This window comes from Mustela erminea, chromosome 13 (genome assembly GCF_009829155.1).
Source record: "Mustela erminea isolate mMusErm1 chromosome 13, mMusErm1.Pri, whole genome shotgun sequence".
NCBI lineage: Eukaryota > Metazoa > Chordata > Mammalia > Carnivora > Mustelidae > Mustela > Mustela erminea.
The window spans coordinates 61104466-61122469 of NC_045626.1; the positions used below are offsets into that span (position 1 = coordinate 61104466).

General features: G+C 39.9%; 1 pseudogene; it reads left to right on the plus strand.

Annotated features, from left to right (window-relative positions):
- The first annotated feature begins 1955 nt into the window (after positions 1–1955).
- Positions 1956–2587, plus strand: LOC116571505 (annotated as a pseudogene).
- Positions 2588–18004: the final 15417 nt, after the last annotated feature.

Below are 18004 nucleotides of genomic sequence, written 5' to 3' on the forward strand. Positions count from 1 at the left end.
GAATGTTTGAGAGAATTCATCAGTGAAACCATAGGGTCCGGGCCTTTTCTTTGTTGAAAGATTTTTATTACTGATTCAACCTTCTTACTAGTTATAACTCTATTCAGATTTTCTATTTCTTTGTGATTTGCCTTGTGGTTTTGTATTTCCAGAAATTTGTCCACTTCACCTAGGTTATCCCATTTGTTGGCATATGGTTGTTCATAGCATTCCCTATAATCTTTCTTATTTCTATTGAGTCAATAATAATGTTCCTATTTTCACTTCTAATTTTAGTTATTTGAATCTTTTTTTAGTAGTCCATCTATCTAAAGGTTTGTCAATTTCAAAGAACTAACTTTTATTTATTTATTTTTAAGATTTTATTTATTTATTTGACAGACAGAGATCACAAGTAGGCAGAGAGGCAGGTAGAGAGAGAGGGAGGAAGCAGGCTCCCTGCCGAGCAGAGAGTCTGATGTGGGGCTCGATCCCAGGACCCTGAGACCATGACCTGAGCCGAAGGCAGAGGCTTTAACCCCCTGAGCCACCCAGGCGCCCCTGTTGGGGCTCTAAATGACTGTGCCACCCAAGCACCCCTGTTTTAAATATGTTTATAGCTAAAAATTTCCCACTTAGCACTGCTTTTGCTGAGTCCCAAAAATCTTGGTATGCTGTGCTTTCACTTTAATTCATCTCTAAGAATTTTGCAGTTTCTCTTGTGATTTATTCTTTGATACACTGGTTGTTTAATTGTGTGTTGTTTAATTTTCACAAGTTTATGATTCTTCAAATTTTATGTCTGTTACTGATTTTTTAAAGATATATTTATTCATTTATTTGAGAGAGAGAGAGCATGCATGTGTGAGTGGGGGGAAGGGCAGAGGGAGAGAGAATCTCAAGCAGACTCCCCACTTAGGACAGAGCTCAGTGCAGGACTTGATCTCATGACCCATGACCTGAGTTGAAATCAACAGTCAAATACTTAACTGACTGAGCCACCCAGATGCCCCATGTCTGTTACTGATTTTTAACCTTATCCCATTGTGGTTAGAGAAGATACTCTGCCAGACATTTACATATTTTAATCTACTGAAATTTAACTTGTGGTCTAATCTATCCTGGCATGTCTCACATGCACTTGAGAAGAATTACATGTTATTGTTGGGCAGAGTTTTCTGTATGTATCTGTTTGATCTGGTTGGTTTATTATATTAAGTCCTCTATTTCCTTCTCTATCTCCTGTCTGGTTGTTCTGTCCATATGGAGAATAGGATGTTGAAGTCTCCAGTCATTGTTTTAGGACTGTGTATTTCTGCCTTCAGTTCTAATCTATTTTTTTTCTTATTTCTTTAATCTTTATTTTTTAATTTTTTATTTTTTTTATAAACAAATAATGTATTTTTATCCCCAGGGGTACAGGTCTGTGAGTCGCCAGGTTTACACACTTCACAGCACTCACCATAGCACATACCCTCCCCAATGTCCATAACCCCACCCCCCCTCCCGACCCCCCTCCCCCCAGCAACCGTCAGTTTGTTTTGTGAGATTAAGAGTATGAAAGTATAGTTTGGCTATGGAAAGAACCTAATCTATTTTTGATTCACGTATTTTGATGGTTCGATACTGGGTGCTTGCTCTAGTAAATATTTTATTAATGTATAATGTCTTTTTTTGTCTCTTGTAGATTTTTTAATTTAACATCTAATTTACCTGATATTCGCATAGCCTCCCTTGCTTTCTTTTGGTTACTATTTACATGAAATCTTTTTTCTTACTTCCATTATTAATCTATTTGTGTGTTTGAGGCTAAAGTGAGTCTGTTGTAGCCCTCTCATCTGCCCTGCGATCCTGTCCCTGTACTGACCACTCCTGTTGCCTGCATGGAACCAGCTGCCTGAGCTGCCTGGTGGTGGTGCTCCCGTGGGAGCTTTGGTGAACACGAGGAGACACAGGCTTGCCCTGGGCCTGCAGGTTTGTGTGTCTGTCCCCAGCACTCTGCAAGGCTAGAAAAGGAGGAAGAGCCTGTCCAGAATCCCTGCAAGACAGGAAGAAAAGGGAAATATCAACATGAAAGAACTCTGCAATGTAAATGTAGGAATGGTGGAAATCAAGGGAAAGCCAAAAGATGAATCCGAGCCTGAAGATGAAGGAAAACCAGATGAGAAGAGAAGTTGGAAGTGGAAGGGAACCCAGGGCATGACGGAAAGCTCCAGAATGAGGGATAGCCAGATGATAAAAGATAACCAGAAGGTGAGAGAAAGCAAGAAAAGCAGGGCAAGTCTGAAAATAAAGCAAAACCACATAGTGAGGGCAAGCCAGAATTCCTGGCAAAGGCTGTGACTGAGCCATGGGCTGCCAAAAATCACCTAGTTGAAGATGGTGTGCCCAGAAAAGCAAAAAGAAAAATGGGAGGATGTATGATTCCCCCAAGGAGCATCAGGAGGACTTCTAGAAAAGGCACTTGGGCAGTGAGGAAATCACGAGAGAATGTGGAGGTACGTCAAGGGCTCAGAAAAAGCTAAGAAAAAAACAGAGAATGCATTGTTTTTATTGGATACAAAGAGATGTACAAGACCCATTCACCCCAAAGATGTCAGGAGAGTGAGGGACAGAGGTAAGGAGCAAAGGGACCCATATCTTTAATGCCTTCGGCCTTCAATTCTAATTTCTCTGATGAGAGCATTTCTAACCATGCTTTCCATGGCAGGCATTTTCCAGGCTAAATGTTTTGTGTTTTTTTTTTAATTTAACTTAATATTTATTTATTTATATTAGGTTATGTTAGTCACCACAGGCTAAGTGTTTTGATGTTAAGCTGACACTTTGCTGTCCGTGTCACTCTTGTTACCACCAGCTTTTTGATCCAACTACAGTGTTCTCTGTCTCTCAGTAAGGAACGTCCACCAGGTGCATGGAAAAGATGTTCACGGTCCATTACAAAATAACAATAAAGAGGAAACCAGTTTCAGAACCCCCACAGCACACACAAAATAAAGTGTGTCTATTGTAGACAGAATATAGATCATGTGGTCTTTATATATTCTGCCAACCTCTGTCTTTTGGCTGGAGAGCTTAATTGTTCTACATTTCAAGTAATTACTAAGGAGGGACTTACCTCTGTCATTTTTCTATTTGATACAGTAGTTTGCTATTGGCCTTATAGCTTTGTCCCTTCTGTCCTGCATTACTATTCTTTCATGTTTGATTTTTTTTGTAGTGAAGTGTTTAAATTCTTTTCTCATTTCCTTTTGTATATATTCTGTAGCTATTTTTCTCTATGGTTGCCATGGGGATTACATTTAACATCCTAAAGTTATAACACCCTCATTTGAATCTATACCAGCTTAACTTCAGCAATTACATAGAAAAACTCTGCTCCTCTACAGCTCTGCCTTCACCCCTTTTGGTTGTTGATGTCACCAAATAACTTTACACATGTATGCCCCCAAATATAAGCTAATAATTCTTTAAATGAATTAGTGTCTTAAATTGTCTAAAAACAAAATTTGGAATTACAAACCAAAATTACAGTAATACTAACTTGTAGACTTTTAGTTTTTTTTTTAATGTATTCGTTTTTAAAGATTCTGTGCAAAACAAAAAGTAGAATTACAAACCATTGTTAGAATAATACTAGTTTTTGTAAATACCCATGTATTTACCTTTACTGAGATCTTTATTTCTTCATATGGCTTCAGGTTACAGTTTTCATTATACCTTGCAGGATTCACTTGAGCATTTCTTGCAGGGCAAGACTAGTGGTCACATATGTCCTCAACTTCTGTTTATTTGGGAATGTCTTAATTCCCCCTTCACTTTGACAATTTTGCCAGATATAGAATTCTTAATTAACAGGGTTTTTTTTTCCTTTTAGTACTTGAATATATCAACTCCCTGCTTTCTGGCCTCCAAAGTTTCTAATGAGAAATCTGCCGAAAATCTTTTTGAGGCTCCCTTGTATATGATTCTCTCCTTTCTTGCTGCTTTCCAGATTCTCTCATTGTCTTTTGAAAGTTTTATTTTAAAGTGTCTCAATGTCTATCTATTTGAGTTCATCTTACTTAAAGATCACAGAGCTTCCTGGATGTTTATATTCATGTATTACATCACACGTGAGACATTTTCATTATTTCTTCCAATAGTCTCTCTGTGACCTTCTCTCTCTCCTCTACCAGGGACTCCCACATTATGTATGTTGGTCCACTTGGTGGTGTCCCATGTGTCTCTCAGGTTCTGTTCACACTTCTCGGATGGCTTTTTCTTTCAATTCCTTTCAATTCCTCAGACAGTAATGTCTATTGTCCTATATTCAAGTTCACTAGTTTTTTCTTCTGCTTGCTCAAATCTGTCTGACTCCTTCTAGAGAATATTTCATTTCAGTTACTATATTTTTCAGCTCCAGAATTTCTTTTCAGTTTCTATCTAGGTTTTATATCTTTTTGATATTTCATTTTGTTCACACAAGATTTTCTTGACTTTATTGACATCTTCCTTTAGTTTTTCGAGCATGTTTAAGATAGTTTTGTCTTGTATACCTTCCACCAGGCCCAATATACCTGCCACTGTTCGTTTTTTAAAAGAAGAATACATGCCCAGCTTAGAGCCCAGGCAGGGGTGGGGAGATTTAACTCACGACCCTAAGATCAAGACCTGAGCTGAGATCAAGAGTTGGAAGCTTCACCACCAAGATGCCCCACCACTGTTTGATTAATTTTTTTCTGTTGATTTATTTTTTTTGTCTGAATGGGCCCTACTTCTTCTGAATGGGTTCCTACTTCTTTGTGTGCCTTATGATTTTTTTGTTTAACACTGGACACTTGAATCCAATGGTGTGGTAACTCTGGAAATCAGATTCTCCCCTTTCCCCAGGATTTGTTGGGTTTTATTGCTGTTTTGGTTTTGTGATTCTTGTAGGTTTTCTCTGTGGCCAAGGTCATCAGGAGATGAGACTCTCATTTCTTTTCTGAGCCTTTTTGGCAGGCATGGTCACTTTCTAATATTCCCCCTCTATAGAGTTGGTTTTTAAAAATTATTTACTTAAAGTCAATTTAGTTAATGTATACTCTATTATTAGTTTGAAGGGTAGAATTTAGTGATTCCTCAGTTGCATATAATATCCAGTGTCAAGTGTCCTCCTTAATGCTGTTACCCAATAATCCCTTCCCCCCACCCAATTCCCCTCCAGGAACCCTGTTTATTTCCTAGAGTTCATTATCTCCTATGGTTTGCTTCCCTCTCTATTTTCATCTTATTTTATTTTTCCTTCCCTCTTCCTATATTCATCTGTTTTGTTTCTTACATTCAACATATGAGTGAAATCCTATGGTATTTGTCTTTCTCTGACTGACTTATATTGTTTAGCATAATACCCTCTAGTTCCATCCATGTCATGGCAAATGGCAAGATTTCATTCTTTTTAATGGCTATACACACACACACACACACACACACACACACACACACAAACACCAGTTCTTCTTTATCCATTCATCTGTCAATGGATCTGAGCTCTTTCTATAGTGTGGCTATTGCAGACATTGATGCTATAAACATTAGGGTATAGGTGTCCCTTTGAATCACTGTTTTTATCCCTCTGATAAATACATAGTAGTACACTTGCTGGGTCATAGGGTAACTCTATTTTAAACTTTTTGAGGAACCTCCATACTCTTTTCCAGAGTGGCTGCACCAGCTTGCATTCCCACCAACAGTGTAAGAGTTCCTCTTTCTCTACATCCTTGCTAACATCTGTTGTTTCCTAAGTTGTTATTTTTAGTCATTCTAGTGAGATACTACCAGTGTGAGGTGGTATCTCATTATGGTTTTGATTTGTATTTTCTGGATGACAGGTGATGTGGAGCATTTTTTCATCTGTCTGTTGGTCATTTGTATGTTTTCCTTGGAGAAATACCTGTTCGTGTGTTCTGCTCATTTCTTGCCTGGATTTTTTGGGGGGTTTTTTGGGTGTTGAGCTTGATAAGCTCTTTATAAATTTTGGATACTAGCCTTTTATCTGATAAGATGTTTGCAAATATCTTCTCTTAGTTGTAGGCTGCCTTTTAGTTTTGTCAACTCCTTCCTTTGCTGTGCAGAAGCTTTTTATCTTCTGTTTCCCAATAGTTCATTTTTGCTTTTGTTTCTCTTGCCTTGAGAGACATGTCTAGCAAGAAGTTGTTGTGACCAAGGTCACAGAGATTGCTACTTGTGTTCTCCACTAGGATTTTGATGGACTCCTATCTCACATTGAGGTCTTTCATCCATTTTGAGTTTGTTTTTGTGTAAAATGTAATAAAGTAGCCCAGTTTCATTCTTCTACATGTGGCTGTCCAATTTTCCCAACACCATTTGTTGAAGAGACTGTCTTTTTTGCATTGGATAATCTTTGAAGCTTGGTCAAAGATTAGTTGACCACAGAATTGAGGGCCCATTTCTTGTTCTCTCTTCTGTTCCATTGATCTATGTGTCTGTGTGTCACTACTGTGCTGGAGCTAAAGTTGTGGGTGCCTGGGTGGCTCAACTGGTTAAGCAACTGCCTTCAGCTCAGGTCATGATCCTGGAGTCCCAGGACTGAATCCCGCATTGGGCAACCTGTTCAGCAGGGAGTCTGCTTCTCCCTCTGCCCCTCTCCCCTCTCATGCTCTCTCTCTCACTCTCACTCTCTCTCTCTTAAATAAATAAATAAAATCTTTTTTTTTAAAGAGCTAAAATTGACTGAAATTTACTGAAACTCTTTTTAAAAAGGAAAAGATTGGGTGGTGTTATGGACATTGGGGAGTGTATATGCTATGGTGAGTGCTGTGAAGTGTGTAAACCTGGCAATTCACAGATCTGTACCCTGGGGGCTAAAATATATTATATGTTTATAAAAAATAAAAAATAAAAAATTTAAAAATAAAATAAATTTTAAAAAATTAAAAATAAAAAGGAAAAGATTTATTTATTTATTTTAGAGAGAGAATGCATGCACATGAGTAGGGAGAGGGGGAGAGGGAGAGGGAGAGAGAGAATCTTCAAGCAGTCTCCCTGCTGAGAGCTGAGCCTGACTTAGTGCTTGATCCCAAGACCCTCAGATGATACCTGAGCCCAAACTAAGAGTTGGCCACTTAACCGACTGAAACACGCAGGTACCCCAACTGCAATTTTTTATCCAAGCCTTCCCCCTGGAAGGTGCAAGATTTCAATAGGCTCCAGAGTTCCAAAATAGTTATAGCAAAAGATTCTACCAATGAAATTACTGTCTAGGTAGGGAGACTGCTTTCTGTTGTTTTCTATTCTGCCATCTTACCAGAATCTGTGTTTGGTTCTTTTTTACATTTCTGTCCTTGTTGGTATTCTCATTTTGTTCATGCGTTTTTTTCCCCTGCTTTTCCTTGGTTATTTGTGTTCTTTTATAGTAGGTTGAGCTTCTTTGAGGTGGTTATTTTGAATTCTTTGTAAGGGAAGTCATATATTGTTTCTTTTTTAAAATTTTTTTGAAAAATTATTTTTATTAACATATAATGTATTATTTGTTTCAGGGGTACAGGTCTGTGAATCATTAGGCTTACACATTTCACAGCCCTTACCATAGCACATACCCTCCCCAATGTCCATAACCCAACCATCTTCTACCTCCCCCCTCCCCCCAGCAACGGTCAATTTGTTTTGTGAGATTTAAGAGTCTCATATGGTTTGTCTCCCTCCCGATCTCATCTTGTTTCATTTTTTCCTTCCCTACCCCTCCAAGCCCCCTGCCTTGCCTCTCAAATTCCTCATATCAGAGAGATCATATGATAATTGTCTTTCTCTGATTGACTTATTTCACTCAACATAATACCCTCTAGTTCCATCCACATTATTGCAAATGGCAATATTTCATTTCTTTTGATGGCTTCATAATATTCCATTGTGTATATAAATACCACATCTTCTTTATCCATTCATCTGTTGATTGATATCTAGGTTCTTTCCATAGTTTGGCTATTGTGGACATTGCTGCTATAAACATTTGGGTGCATGTGCCCCTTCAGATCACTACATCTGTATCTTTCGGGTAAATACCCAGTAGTACTATTGCTGGGGCATAGGGTAGCTCTATTTTCAACATTTTGAGGAACTTCCATACTGTTTTCCAGAGTGGCTGCCCTAGCTTGTATTCTCACCAACAATGTAGGAAGCTTCCCCTTTCTTTGCATCCTCGCCAGCATCTGTCATTTCCTGACTTGTTAATTTTAGCCATTCTGACTGATGTGAGGTGGTATCTCATTGTGGTTTTGATTTGTATTTCCCTGATGCCAAGTAATGGTGAGCACTTTTTTTCATGTGTTTTTTGGCTATCTGGATGTCATGAAATGTCTGTTCATGTCCTCTGCCCATTTCTTGATTGGATTATTTGTTCTTTGGGTGTTGAGTTTGATAAGTTCTTCATAGATTTTGGATACTAACCCTTTATCTGATATGTTATTTGCAAATATCTTCTCCCATTCTGTCAGCGGTCTTTTGGTTTTGTTTACTGTTTCCTTTGTTGTACAAAAGCTTTTGTTCTTGACAAAATCCCAACAGTTCATTCTTGCTGTTGCTTCCCTTGCCTTTGGTGATGTTTCTAGGAAGAAGTTGCTGCAGCTGAGGTCGAAGAGGTTGCTGCCTGTGTTCTCCTCAAGGATTTTGATGGATTCTTATCTCACATTGAGGTCTTTCATCCATTTTGAATCTATTTTTGTGTGTGGTGTAAGGACATGATCCAGTTTCATTTTTCTGCATGTGGCTGTCCAATTTTCCTAGCATCATTTGTTGAAGATGCTATCTTTTTTCCATTGGAAATTCTTTCCTGCTTTGTCAAAGATTAGTTGACCATAGAGTTGGGGTCTATTTCTGGGCTCTCTCTATTCTGTTCCACTGATCTATGTGTCTGTTTTTATGCCAGTACCATACTGTCTTGATGATGACAACTTTGTAATAGAGCTTGGAGTCTGGAATTGTGATGGCACCAACTTTGGCTTTCTTTATCAACATTCCTTGGGCTATTCAGGGTCTTTTCTGGTTACATATAAATTTTAGGATTATTTGTTCCATCTCTTTGAAAAAACTTAATGCTATTTTGATACAGATTGCATTCAATGTGTAGACTGCTTTAGGTAGCATAGACATTTTCACAGTATTTGTTCTTCCAATCCATGAGCATGGAACGTTTTTCCATTTCTTTATGTCTTCTTCAATTTCTTTCATGGCTACTTTATAGTTTTCTGAGTACAGATTCTTTGCCTCTTTAGTTAGGTTTATTCCTAGGTATCTTATGGTTTTGAGTGCAATTGTAAATGAGATTGACTCCTTAATTTCTCTTTTTTCTGTCTTGCTGTTGGTGTATAGAAATGCAACTGATTTCTGTGCATTGATTTTATATCTTGACACTTTATTGAATTCCTGTACAAGTTCAAGCAGATTTGGAGTGGAGTCTTTCAGGTTTTCCCTATAAAGTATCATATCATTTGCAAAGAGTGAGAGTTTGACTTCTTTGCTCGTTCAGATGCCTTTAATTTTTGTTTGTTGTTTGATTGCTGAGGCTAGGACTTCTAGTGCTATGTCTAACAACAGTGGTAATGGTGGACATCCCTGCTTTGTTCTGAACTTAGGAGAAAAGCTCTTAATTTTTTCCCATTGAGAACGATATTTGCTGTGGGTTTTTCAGAGATGGCTTTGATGATATTGAAGTATGTGTCCTCTATCCCTACCCTTTGAAGAGTTTTGATCAAGAAAGGATGCTGTACTTTGTCAAATGTTTTTTCAGCATCTGTTGAGAGTAACATATGGTTTTTGTTCTTTCTTTTATTAATGTATTGTATCACATTGATCGATTTGTGGATGTTGAACCAACCTTGCGGCCCAGGAACAAATCCCACTTGGTCATGGTAAATAATCCTTTTAATGTACGATTGGATCTTATTGGCTCATATTTTGGTGAGAATTTTCACATCTGTGTTCATCAAATATGTTGGTCTGTAATTCTCCTTTTTGATGGGGACTTTGTCTGGTTTTGGTATCAAGGTAATGCTGGCCTCTTAAAATGAGTTTGGAAGCTTTCCTTCCATTTTTATTTTTCAGGAGAATAGGTATTAATTCTTCTTTAAATGTTTGGTAGAATTCTCCTGGGAAGCCGTCTGGCCCTGGGCTCTTGTTGGTTGGGAGATTTTTGATGACTGCTTCAATCTTCTTACTGGTTATGGGTCTGTTCAGGTTTTCTATTTCTTCCTGGTTCAGTTGTGGTAGTCATATGTCTCTAGGAATGCATCCATTTCTTCTGGATTGTCAAATTTGCTGGCGTATCATTGCTCATAATATGTTCTTAAAATTGTTTGTATTTTTTGGTGTTGGTTGTGATTTCTCCGTTTTCATTCGTGATTTTATTTATTTGAGTCCTTTCTCTTTTCTTTTTGATAAGTCTGGCCAGGGGTTTATCAATCTTATTAATTTTATCCAAAAAGCAGCTCCTATTGATTGATTCTGTCAATGAATAGAACAATTTTTTTTATTTGCTCTACTGTTCTTTTGGTTTCTATTTCACTGATTTCTGCTCATTCTTTATTATTTCTCTTTTCCTGCTGGGTTTAGATTTTCTTTGCAGTTCTTTCTTCAGCTTCTTTAGGTGTATGGTTAGGTTGTGTACTTGAGACCTTTCTTGTTTTTTTGAGAAAGGCTTGTATCACTATATACTTTCCTCTCAGGACTGCCTTTGCTGTGTCCCACAGATTTTGAACAGTTTGTTTTCATTTTCATTTGTTTCCATAAATTTTTTCAGTTCTTCTTTAATTTCCTGGTTGACCCATTCATTCTTTAGTAGGATGCTCTTTAGCCTCCATGTATTTGAGTTCTTTCCAACTTTCCTTTTGTGGTTGAGTTCTAGTTTCAAAACATTGTGATCTGAAAATATGCAGGGAATGATGCCAATCTTCTGGTACTGGTTGAGACCTGATTTGTGACCCAGGATGTGATCTATTCTAGAGAATGTTCCATGTGCACCAGAGAAGAATGTGTATTCTGTTGCTTTGGGATGGAATGTTCTGAATATATCTGTGATGTCCATCTGGTCCAGTGTGTCATTTAGAGCCTTTATTTCCTTGTTGATCTTTTGCTTGGATGATCTATCCATTTCAGTGAGGGAAGTGTAAAAGTCCCCTACTATTATTGTATTATTGTTGATGTGTTTCTTTGATTTTGTTATTAATTGGTTTATGTAATTGGTTGCTCCCATGTTAGGGGCATAGATATTTTAAATTGTTAGATCTTCTTGTTGGACAAACCCTTTACATATGATATAGTGTCCTTCCTCATCTCTTTGGCCTAAAATACAATTTATCTGGTATAAGGATTGCCACCACAGATTTCTTTTGATGTTCATTATCATGGTGAATTGTTTCCCACCCCCTCACTTTAAATCTGGAGGTGTCTTTGGGTCTAAAATGAGTTTCTTTTTTTTTTTTTTTTAAAGATTTTATTTATTTATTTGACAGAGAGAGATCACAAGTAGGCAGAGAGGCAGACAGAGAGAGAGAGAGAGAGAGAGGAGGAAGCAGGCTCCCTGCTGAGCAGAGAGCCCGATGCGGGACTCGATCCCAGGACCCTGAGATCATGACCTGAGCCGAAGGCAGCGGCTTAACCCACTGAGCCACCCAGGCGCCCCTAAAATGAGTTTCTTGCAGACAGCATATTCATGGATTTTTTTTTTATCCATTCTGATATCCTGAGTCTTTTGATTGGGGCAATTAGCCAATTTACATTCAGGGTAACTACTGAAAGTAATAAATTTAGTGCCATTGTATTGCCTGTAAGGTGACTATTACTGTATATTGTCTCTGTTCCTTTTTGGTCTCTCTCTTTGTTTAAAGGACCCCTTTCAATATTTCATGTAGTGCTGGCTTGGTGTTTGCAAATTCCTTTAATTTTTGTTTGTCCTGTAAGATTTTTATCTTCCCTTCTATTCTCAATGACAGCCTAGCTGGATATAGTATTCTTGGCTGCATATTTTTCTTATTTAGTGCCCTAAATATATCATGCCAGTTCTTCCTGGCTTGCCAGGTCTCTGTGGATAAGTCTGCTGCCAATCTAATATTTCTACTATTGTATGTTACAGACTTCTTGTCCTGAGCTGCTTTCAGGATTTTCTCTTTGTCACTAAGACTTGTAAGTTCTACTACCAGATGATGGGGTGTGGACCTATTTTTACTGATTTTGAGGGGGGTTTTCTGTGCCTCCTGGATTTTGACGCTTGTTCCCTTTGCTGTATTAGGGAAATTCTTTACTATAATTTGCTCCCTCTCCCTCTTTCTTCTTCTTCTGGGATCCCAATTATTCTAATATTGTTTTATCTTATGGTATAATTTCTCTCTTGAATTCTCCCCTCATGGCCCAGTAGTTGTTTGTCTCTCTTTTGCTCAGCTCCTTTATTTTCTGTCAATTGGTCTTCCATATCACTTCTGCCTCATTTATCCTAGCAGTAAAAGCCTCCATTTTTTTTTATTGCACTTCATTAATAGCTTTTTTTATTTCAACTTGGTTAGATTTTAGTTCTTTTATTTCTCCAGACAGGTTTCTCTAATATCCGTCATGCCTTTTTCAAGCCCTGCTAGCACCTCGATAATTGTCATTCTGAACTCTAGTTCTGACATATTACCAATGTCTGTATTGATCAGGTCCTCAGCTGTTGGTACTGCCTCTTGTTTTTGTTTTTGTTTTTTGCAGTGAGTTTTTCCACTTTGACATTTTATCCAGATAAGAATATATGAATGAAAGAATAAAAAACTAAAAGGGTCGCAAAGATCCCAGAAAGATGTAAGCTACCCAAATCAGAAGAGACCCAAAACTGGGGGGAGAAGGAAGGGAGAAAAATTTTTAAAAAAATATTTATGTACTATGTTAGACTGGTGAATAGAACAGAGCCATCCATTTGATTTGGGGTGTATTCTGGTCTCTTAGAAGAAATTACCTCTAAAAATTTTAAAGAAAGAAAAACAAATATATACAAAAATAAGAGTAAATATGACAAAGGGATGGAATATGACTGTAAAGATGAAAATTTTTAAAAATTCTAAAAAAGGAATTGATAAGATATGTCTGTTAGAAAAAGAAAAAAAGAACAGAGGACAGAATGTGATCAGGCTGGAGACTAGAACAAAGCCATGTGCTGGATTTAGGGTATATTTTGATCTATTAGAAGAAATTGTATCCCAAATTTTAAAGAAAAAAATCCTTGTATGTATACAAAAAATAAGTTTAAATACAATGAAGGGATAAAATATGACTATAACAATGAAGATTTAAAAAGATTTTTTAAAAAGTTTAGTTAAGATAAACTAGTTTTAAAAAGTTAAAAGAGGAAAGAGGAAAGGTTAAAAAAAAGTAGAATAAGAAAAAAATAAAATTAAAAAAATTTAATTTTGCAAGGTTAAAGGATCATGGAGGAAAAGCCATGAATTCTATGCATTGCTTCCCCCTGCCTCTGGAGTTCTGCTGTTCTCGTTGATTAGTGAACTTGGTCTTGGCTGGATGGTCTTGGCTGGATGTTCTTGCTGATCTTCTGGTGTGGGGGCTGTTGCAGTAATTCTCAAACGTTTTTGCTGGAGGCAGAATTGCACCGTCCTTGCCAGAGCCAGGCTAAGTAATCTGCTCGGGTTTGTTCTCAGGAGCTTTTGTTCCCTGAACACTTTCTGTACAGCTTCGGAGGATGGGAATGAAAATGGCGGGCTCCCAAACTCCATAGGAGCAGAGAGCTTGGAGCCCCATTCCTCAGTGTGCCCTCAGCGAAAAGCCTTCAATCCCTCCTGTCTCCCTGGTCTTTGGCAGCACGCTTTGTATACCCAGCCTGTGACTGAGCATTTCTGTCTCTGGTGCATTGTCCCATTTGGAGTCTCCAAACCCAGCTCATTCCTGCCATGCTGCTCCTGCACCACTCTTCCCAGAGGAGGAAGGAGGGGTTCTCTCTGGATCTGCCACTTGTGGGGTCCTTGCTCAAAAAGTAGTGGCCCAACTGTGCCTTAGATCATGGTTTAAGGTAACCCCGAGCTGAGAGCCCCTCCTCAGCTCAGTCTCTGCAGCTGGCTTCCCCACTCTGACACCTGGGAGCTCTGCCACACCCAGATACCCCCAGTCTTTCTGTGACCCCAGGGGACCTGAGAACACACTGTCCCCGTGAGGGCTCCGCCCCCACTTAACCTCTGGAGTGATGTCCCTCAGTGGAGCAGACTTCTAAAATTTCCAATTTTGTGCTCCACTCCTCTGCTGCTTGCTGGGAGCCAGCCTCTCCCCCGCCATGGTGTATCTTCCCAGGGATTCAGATTCACTTCTCCACATGACCTACCTTCCAGAAAGTGGTCAATTTTCTGTTCCTAGAATTGCTGCTCTTCTTCTCTTCTATATCCTGTTGAGTTTAGGTGTTTGGAATGGTTTGATAACTATCTAACTGAACTCCTGGACCTGATGTCATTTCAGTCTGCTACTCCTCTGCCATCTTGCCTGTAGGAACCTTCATATATTGTTTCTTTAGGAAGGATTTCTGGGGGTTATTTTTTTTCCTTTGATTTGGCCACGTTTCCTTGTCTCTTCATGTGTCTCTAAAACATTTTTTTGTGTGTGTTTGGTTTTCAACTGGTTTCATACAGGAAAAGACCTCACCAATCAGCCACAGCTAGAGGTTGCTGGGAGCTTCTCAGTCCTTTTCTGATGATGTGTCTTCCAATCAGAGACATTTGCCTTTTCTTTTTTAGAAGCTAGTAATCTGCCCCTTCCTTTGGTGTCTGTCTATGGTACTACAAATCCTGGGTCCTCTGAGGTCTTTTGCTTTCCATGGCCCCAGGCATCCAAAGTATGTTTATTCCATCAGCCTCCTGAGGCAGGTGAAACCAAAACTAGTCCCTCAGGAAGCGTCTTGAAAGCTGAAATGTTGGATGTACATTCTACCTGTCTTTTTTTCCTCCTGAGGGAAAAGCTACATGTGGGCTCTTTCACCCTATTGCACCAAGCTTTCTAGCTTGGGGAAAAGGCAACTGTTTGAAATTAAACAGCTCTCCTTACCTATTTCAATTTGTCTGTTCTTGGCTTTAAGCCTGCCTGGGGTATTATAACTTATTTAGTAATTTCTAGAGTTCTCATAATGTTTGTATTTTTTTTGTTTTGTTTTGTTTTTGGACTATATATGGTTTTTCGGTTGGTGTCTCTGTGGGGAAATGAATGAGATCTGGGGCTTTCCATTCTGCCATCTGGCTGATGTAACTCCCTTCTGGTAACTTCTTATGACAGCCATAGGAATTAATATGGACATCAAAAAGATGCAGTGAACAAAATTCATGAGGCATAAAGGACACCCAATTAAGACACATCCCTGAAAGGCCTGAGCCTCATCTCCCTCCCTTCACTGTGGATGGAGAAATCAGCTGACTATCCCTCTTGCATAAGGTGTTGGCCAACCTGCTGGAAGTCTCAGTTTTTAATTTTGGTGATGGCCATCTTGCTGGAGAGGTACAATATCCCCAGTTGTTATGGTCAGTGGGTGCCAGGTGTCCTGATGATGGGGGGATCAAGGAGGTAGCTTATGGACTGGAGCAGGCACTGTGAGAGGGCAGAGCTCGAATTGACTACCTAGGGTGGGTTGGGGTGAAAGGAACATTCCAGGAGAGTAAAGAGTGCTTTCTGTTTATGGGTAGGAAAATTAAGATAAAATGAAATTGATCATTTTAACCATTTTTAAGTATCCAATTCAGTGGTAGTAAGTAGGGAGTGTTTTTGTGTAAGAAGTAATTTTATTTTGGGAAGGAAAATCTGGTGCTTTTTTCAATGGTTAAAAGACTAAAATACTTTTATTTAGTTAGTTTTATTCATTTGTTTTTTAAAGATTTTATGTATTTATTGAGAGAGAGAGAGAAAGAGTGCAACAAGGGAAGAAGCAGAGGGAGAGGTTCTGAGTGCAGAACCTGATGCAGGGCTCAGTCCCACAACCCGGAGATCATGACCTGAGCAGAAATCAAGAGACAGATACTCAACTGACTGAGCCACCCAGGCTCCCCAAGCCTTAAGAGAAAAAAAGTAAAAGGACTACTTAAGAAGTAATCAGTCAGTGAACAATCAAGGATTGTTTGTCACATTGGCTAAGGAAATGATTGTTTGATTTAAATAATGTTCCAAAATGGAAAAGAAAGAATTAGTATCCCCATTCCTCAAATAAGGAAACTGGGGGTCTGATTAAGTGACCTGCTCCAAATGCACAGTATGAAAAGGGTGAATCTAAGACTAGAACCCAAGTCTTCACCTTCTGACTCCAGACCTCTTTGCACCACTCCTTCTACCTTCCTGAAGCTGAAGTTTCCTTAGTCTCAGTAGAAAGTTACCTCCTAGGGAAGACACAGGATGCCAGATCTGGTTAACAGCAGGTGACAGCAGTGGTTAGACTCAGGGCCACGTGCTGGTCATTCTGTCCTCAGGATATAACCACTTTCCTTCTAGTGGGCAAGAACATGGTTTGGCAGGTCATGTAGAGGAGTTTTGGGGACCTGGCTAGCTCAGTAGGAAGAGAGTGCAATTCTTAATCTCTGGTCTTGAGTTCAATCTCCATGTTGGGTGTAGAGATCAATAAAAATCACAACAACAACAACAACAAGAAAAAAAAACCCTAAAAAACAAGGAGAAAGGCTTTATTCTACATTTCTGTGAATGCTATTTGTTGAGAGGCACTGTCCCTTCAGTCTTACCATTAGCAGTGAGGCCATCTGCATGGTGTTGATTGCCAGTGGCAAGCTGTGGCCCTGGAACCAGAGTATTAGGGCTGGCAGAAGGTGCATGGGGATGACAGAGAGTGTGCTGCTTGCTGGCCAAAAAGCACTCGGCCAGAACAAAGTCCCAAGAATAGACTTTGTAAGCTTAGGAGATGTGCGGTTGTTTCGGAGGAGGAAAGGACAGTAATGAAGATACTAGATAGATAGAAGACTGCTAGATAAGTACCTTGGGATCACTTTGTGGAGGTCATTGGCCAAGAATGAAGACAGCTTGGCCTTGGGGCCAGATTCCCTCCTCTCTCTGGGCAGCCTTACCACAGGCAGCATGACTCGGTCTGACTGTCCTACTGGAGACTTGAACTCTAGCTTAAAGGGGGCTGAGTCCAAGTGGTCCAGACCTCTCCCCAGGGTCAGGTCCCCTTTGCCCATCCTCACCTCTGCCAAAGGCTCTCCAGCTTCTGGGCAAACACTCCCAGGGGTGAGGGACCACCTTGGGAAGGCAGACATTTTCATGTAGGGGTAAGAGTTACTGTCATCACTTTCTTCTTCTCTTCTGCTTCTTCCTTCCAGAGAGTGAGCTTGGTGGGAAGTATGAGGTGCCCTGAAGTATAGAAAGGGCTCCATCAGTGTGTTGGAATCCCCCAAGAGGAGGCAGCAGAGAGGGCCTGTGAGCTCTGCCTGAGCACCCCACCCCAGTCAGGCTTCACCCCAGTCATCCTTGGTATTCACCCCGGAATTCTTCACCCCCCCCAAGTACTCCAGTGTGGGTGCCTGTAGCCTTGATGAACCTAGCCTCGTCCTTGCAGCCATCCTGGACTCCACGTGTTAGAGTGGCCCCAGCAGACTTGGGATCTTGTCCCAGTTCTGATACTGAGTAGCCAGCCACAGGACCTTGGGCAAGTTGATTACTTCTTTACAACTCCCTTTCTGTGCTGTAAAATGAGAGGCTTAGACCAGATTTGACTTTTTAATTGAGTACGTTTTGGAGAATTTTCCACAGAACAGACTTGGTGCGGGAAGTGGGACACGGCCAAGGGGAGCAAGGCCCAGTTTGTTGGGGGACACTGTTCTACATGTGGGTGGTTATGAGACAGAATGTGGTAAAGCCCGATGGGAGAGGTGTGTGGGGACTGTGGGCAGGACAGCCCTCCTGGGCAAGCATGGCCAGGGCAGGCAGCATTGGGACCCCACAGGTGGCCACTGAAGGTCTTGGGCCTGGAGCACCGGGACTGTGATGGCCCTGGGAGTGGGGAGCAGGGGCCACAGCGCTCAACAAGTGTGTATGTGGG